Here is a 6000-nt window from a genome sequence, read left to right as displayed (position 1 = left end):
CTTTAGATGATAACTCACATTTAAGTGCATTAAAATTTCTTATTCAAATGTTAACATTAATAATTGCACAACAAATTTCAACAGATCCGGGACTTCTTTTTATATCTTTTAAATGTATTCGTCATCAGAATAATAGTGTTCAATATTTAGGATTAAAACTTTTGTCAAAGATTTCATTTTATTCAATACAAATAGCATTCCAAGAAGTTCGTATTCTAATCGAGTATCTAAAAACTCCTTTTTTAGAAGTTTTTGAAGAATTTCCAAAATCAGATATATTTTGGTCAATATCATTTGACAATTCAATTCGTCATCTTCCTAATGATATCCAAGTATTAATTGGTAGAGAATTACTTGGTATTATATCAGCAGTTCCAGGGATATCAGAACATCAAAACACATCAAAAGTTTTCTTTGATCTTATTGAAAAATTTCTGATAAACGATAGAACTTCATATCACATTTCATCTCCAATATTTATTAAAATATTTCCAAGTTTTTATATGTCAACAGATTTTATTCGAATCTGTAAACAAATATCAATCTATGATACCAATTTTTCTAATAAGTTATTAAGGACATATTCGAATGACATTAAATATCTTTATTCGATCTCACAAATTATAAATCTTAAACAAATAAATAACTTAATACCAAATGAAAATATGAATCCGATTTATATATATCCATTAATTTCATTATATAAAAATGAAGAAACGATTCCAAAACAACTTAAAAATTATGTAAAAGAATCGATTTTAATACAATTACCTGAACCACAATATATTAAATCATTATTACCATTTGCATTTGACGAAATACTTTCACAAATTGTTAATTATCCACCAAATGATTTTCTTTATATTATTAATTTAATCAAAGATATTAAAAAATGGAATGAAATCCAAAACAATTATCAAGAACAAATACTTCAATATGTAATAAATTCGGGATCAATTGAATTAATATCATTTATTATATTATATTCCAAACAATATGATAAGTTTAAAGAAATAATTCAACAAAATTCAAGTGATATTAATTCATATGAATCCAAAAGTTATATTAATGTATTACCAATATTATTTACTAATTTTAATGAATTAATTCCGAGCACATTAATTATAAATTTATTACAAACAACAAAATTTTATATTATTAATAATATAATAGAAAACAAAAATTATTGGCAAATATTTCTTCAACAATTTTTACAAATATTTATAGAATCAAATGATTATATATTTTCATGTTCATTATATTATTTAAAGAACAATTTAAAGTTACAAGAAATTGTTGTGTTAAATAAATTTTATGTTTCAAGACAAATATATAAATTAATATATGAAAATCAAAACATTAATCAAAAAGATCGATTCATTCGTTATTGTTCTTTATGTAGAGAACAATTCTTTAAGAACTTATTTGGTTTAGATCAATTAAAATATAATTTAATACCAGTATTAATTAGTGAAGAAAACATTACACAATTAAATAATTTTTCGAATTTATTAAAGAACTTAAATATAAATATATACAATAAAATTAAAAATATTTTAAATAATATAATGAATCAATTTGAAGTAAATACAAATTCTTATAATTTATTATCTGAATTAATTAATAATTTCGAAAAGTTATTAAATATATTAAAAAATGATTTATCGAATATATTAAAATATAAAAATAGTAAAATATATTTAAAAGATTTAAATAAGAAAATATTTGATATATTACGAATTCATTCCGAAAATATTAATTTCGAGTTAGAAATATTTAAAGAATTAAATCAAATTATAATAAAAATATTTAATATAATTGAACAAGAACCAAATATAATATTTAATGAAGAAACAATTGATCATAAACCAATTGATTTAATATTATTAAAATTAATCATTACTACAATTAATAATTCATATGAATTAATTAAAACTTCAATTAATGATATAATCATTGATTGTTCTTCTAATATATTTATATATTTATTTGGTTATATCAATAAAGAAAATGCTACAAAAGGAATATTAACATTAAATAAATTAAGTAATGATAAAAATGAACAACATTATGGACATAAATTATTAAAAGAATCGAAATGTTTAGCAGAAGTATCATCACAAGTATTATTATTATTAGGACATCCAATTAAAAATATACAAATGTTAGCAATAAATGGTGTTAAAATGTTAGGATCTTTTCATAAAGCATTAAAAATCATAAACATTGATAATAACACAATAACTAATAAAAATAAAACAGAAATATTAAGTACCAAATTATGGGAGAAACATTTCTTAAATACAATATTAAAGTTTTCGATAATATTAGGGAATAAAAATGAACAAATTTGTTTAAAGTTAATGGTAATTAATTCATTAATCTTTAGTATTAAATCAAATTATTTCATTAATTTAATTGATCAATTTTATCTTAAATTAACTTCATGTATCGATATTGCTATACAATATAATGAATTACGTAAGAAATGTATTAAATTTTGGATAATTTTCATTAAAGCTATTAAAACTTCAAATACATTAATTCGTTTATTCGGTCATGTTGTATCACAAACTATACAATTTTATGATATATATCCTAAAGAAGTTACTGAAATATTAAAACTTTTAATCTTTAATAACTCCGAAATAACAAAAGAATATTTTTATCAAATAGTAAATTTACCATTTTTTTATAAACATACTGAATTAAATATCTTTTTAAATGAATTAAAGAAAGGATCCAATGATAAAGATTGGAAAGAACAAATAAAACAATTATATTTACAATTAAATCAATCATCAATAACATTTCGTAATTTAATATTAATACAAATCCATATAATATTACAAAAGAATAATTTAAATGAATTAGATATAAATTTCATTAATAAGTTATTTAAGAAATTATATAAATTAATATTAAATGAGAAAAATAATTACAATTTAATATTATGTGGTCAATGTATGGGATTATTAATACCATTTATTAATGATTTTAGTCAACCAGAAGAAGAAATTATTGAGAAAAATGATTATATTAATATAATATATAAATTAATTAATGATTATTTAATTAATATACTTGAAGATTCTTCAACTATTTCTAATCATGATCATTCTGCTTATGTAATTCAAGAATTATTAAAACTTTTAGGTTGTAATAATAATGATAATAATAATAAAAATTGGAATTTATTTCCTAATTATATTAAAACTATTATAAATCCATTTAGAAAATCGACTTTTATAGCAGAAATGATTAAACCTTTAAATATTAATAAAGATTATATACCAATTAAAGAAAATAATTCATTTAATAATTGGTTACCTTTATTTACATTAAATTTATTATCGATATTAATTAATGATAAACAAATTAAAACTATAAATCAAATATTCTTTTGTTGTAATAAAGTATTAAAAGATTCATTATCAATTAATAAGTTTATATTACCATATATCATTGCAAATAATTATGAGAATGAATATTTCTTAAAAGTATTACGTATTGAATGGGAAACAATTTTTGGGAAAATAATTACAAAAAATAATTCAAATGAAATTATATTCTTAAGACAAATAATTTCATTATATTTTTCATTATTTGATAAATTATATAAATGGAATATAACACCTGGAGAAATTAAACGTAGAATTAATTGGCCGATATTAAAAATAGCAAATGATTTCGATTTATCTATAGCTGCATATAAATGTAAATTATATTATCATTCATTACAACATTTAGAGTTTTATATCTTTGATAATAAAATATATAATTTTTTGGATATACCTGAAATTAAAGATTTACTTCAATCAATTTATATACATATTGATGAAGATTCATTAGAAATATTTAATGATATAAATAATAATCAAAATATTGAAGACTTTTCGACAAAAGAAATCCAAATATTTTTTAATGATAATGATATTAATATTAATAATAAAATACAATTCATAAAGAAATTAATGAAATTTGGTCGTTATGAAAGAGCTTTAAATGATTCAATATCATTAAAAACGAAATATCCATTTAATGAGAAATTAAATATTATAATTTCAAATGCTTCAATTCGATTATTTAAATGGGATATAATTAATGATTTAGATATGAAAAACTTAAAAAATTTATCAATACAAAATAAATTTGATTTATCTATGGGTAAATTATTAATTTCAATTAAAAATAATATAAATAATAATTTATTCATAAAGAAAATTAATAATTTACGTAAATATTTATATCAAATATTAAAAAATAATTCAATAATTTCATATCCGAAAATTACATCAATTTTAATATTATATAATTTACTTGATGAAATTGAAGAAATCCAAAGAACTAAAACAATACCAAATAATTGGAATCAATTTCCTTATTATAATAATACAATAAATATCGATATAATTGAACAAATTACTTCAATTAAATGTTCTTTAATTAATTTGATTATAAATGATAAAGAAAAATCAAATTTATTAATCTCTAAACAATGGTTATATGTCTCTAAAATATCACGAAAAAACAATTTATTATATAAAGCTGAAATGTATTGTATTCGAGCAATGGAATTTTCGACTAATAATGAAATCCAAAAATCAAATTGTAAATATGAATTATCGAAAATATTATATTTAAAACCTAAAAATGGGATTCAAGCGTTAACATTATTACAACAAATATCTAAAAGTAATAATATATTAAATTCTAAAATATTATATAAACAATCTAAATGGATGATAGATTTAAACACGTCTAATTTTAATGAATTAAATGAAATCTTAAATAAAGTAATCCAAAATAATATAAATGATAATAATAACTTAAGTAAAACTTATTTTACTTTAGCTAATTTAATAGATCAAAGAATTATTTCTTATGTACATTATTTAGAACAATTATCATTTGATCCAGTTACTTCTCATATTCGTAATAAAACAAATTCAACAAAATTTTGGAATTCATCAACATCAATTGAATATATCACTGATTTCTTTAAAGAACAAATACCATTAGCATTAAAGAATTATATCGAATCATTAAAATATTCATCGAAATATTCATATGAAATAATACCACGAATTTTAGAGTTATTTTTTGATATTGGTAAATTATTTATAGAAGAAAATAATAACTTTAAACAAATTAATAAAAAACAAAAAGATTTAATCTTAACAGAGATCAAAAACTCAATGAAAACTATTGATAAAATTCCATCGAAAGTTTGGATTAAATCAATAACACAATTAACTTCACGTATTGAACAACCTAAAGAATTAGAGAATATGTTATATAAATTATTACGGATATGTTGTGAAGATTATTTACAACAATCATTATGGAACTTAATGACGTTATTACAAAGTGAATCGAGTACACGTAAAAATCGTTTTAATACATTTTGGGAATATGTTCAATCAGATTTAGAGAACAAATATGGGAATAATATTATTAATATATATAATAACTTTATCCAAATTACAACTGAAATAATAAATTTATGTAAAATCCAATCAAATAATTCACGTAATAAAACTATTGATTCTAATAAATATTGTCCGAAACTTCAAACAATATTTAAACAAGAGAATTTACCAATATTAATTCCTTTATCATTAACATTATTCCAAGGAATTAATGACATATATATAAAAGAAATATCGAAAAATATCATTGTAATAAACTCATTACAAAAACCTAAAAAAATCGAATTAATTGCTTCGAATGGTATCACTTATCATTTCTTATGTAAGAAAGATGATGACATTCGTAAAGATATGCGAATGATGGAATTTGCGAACTTCATTAATATCATATTAATGAATAATCCATTATCAAAACAACGGAACTTATCATTAATTACTTACGCAGTAATATGTTTAAATGAACGTTGTGGAATGATCGAATGGGTTGAGAACACTACAGGTTTTCGAAATGTTATTGAAACCATTTATAATGAACAAAACCTTAAAATCGATTCCAATTTAATGAAAG

Source organism: Histomonas meleagridis (genome assembly GCF_020186115.1).
Source record: "Histomonas meleagridis strain 2922-C6/04-10x chromosome Unknown contig_1, whole genome shotgun sequence".
In the NCBI taxonomy this organism is placed as follows: domain Eukaryota; phylum Parabasalia; order Tritrichomonadida; family Dientamoebidae; genus Histomonas; species Histomonas meleagridis.
Note: the sequence above shows the minus strand (reverse complement) of the source record.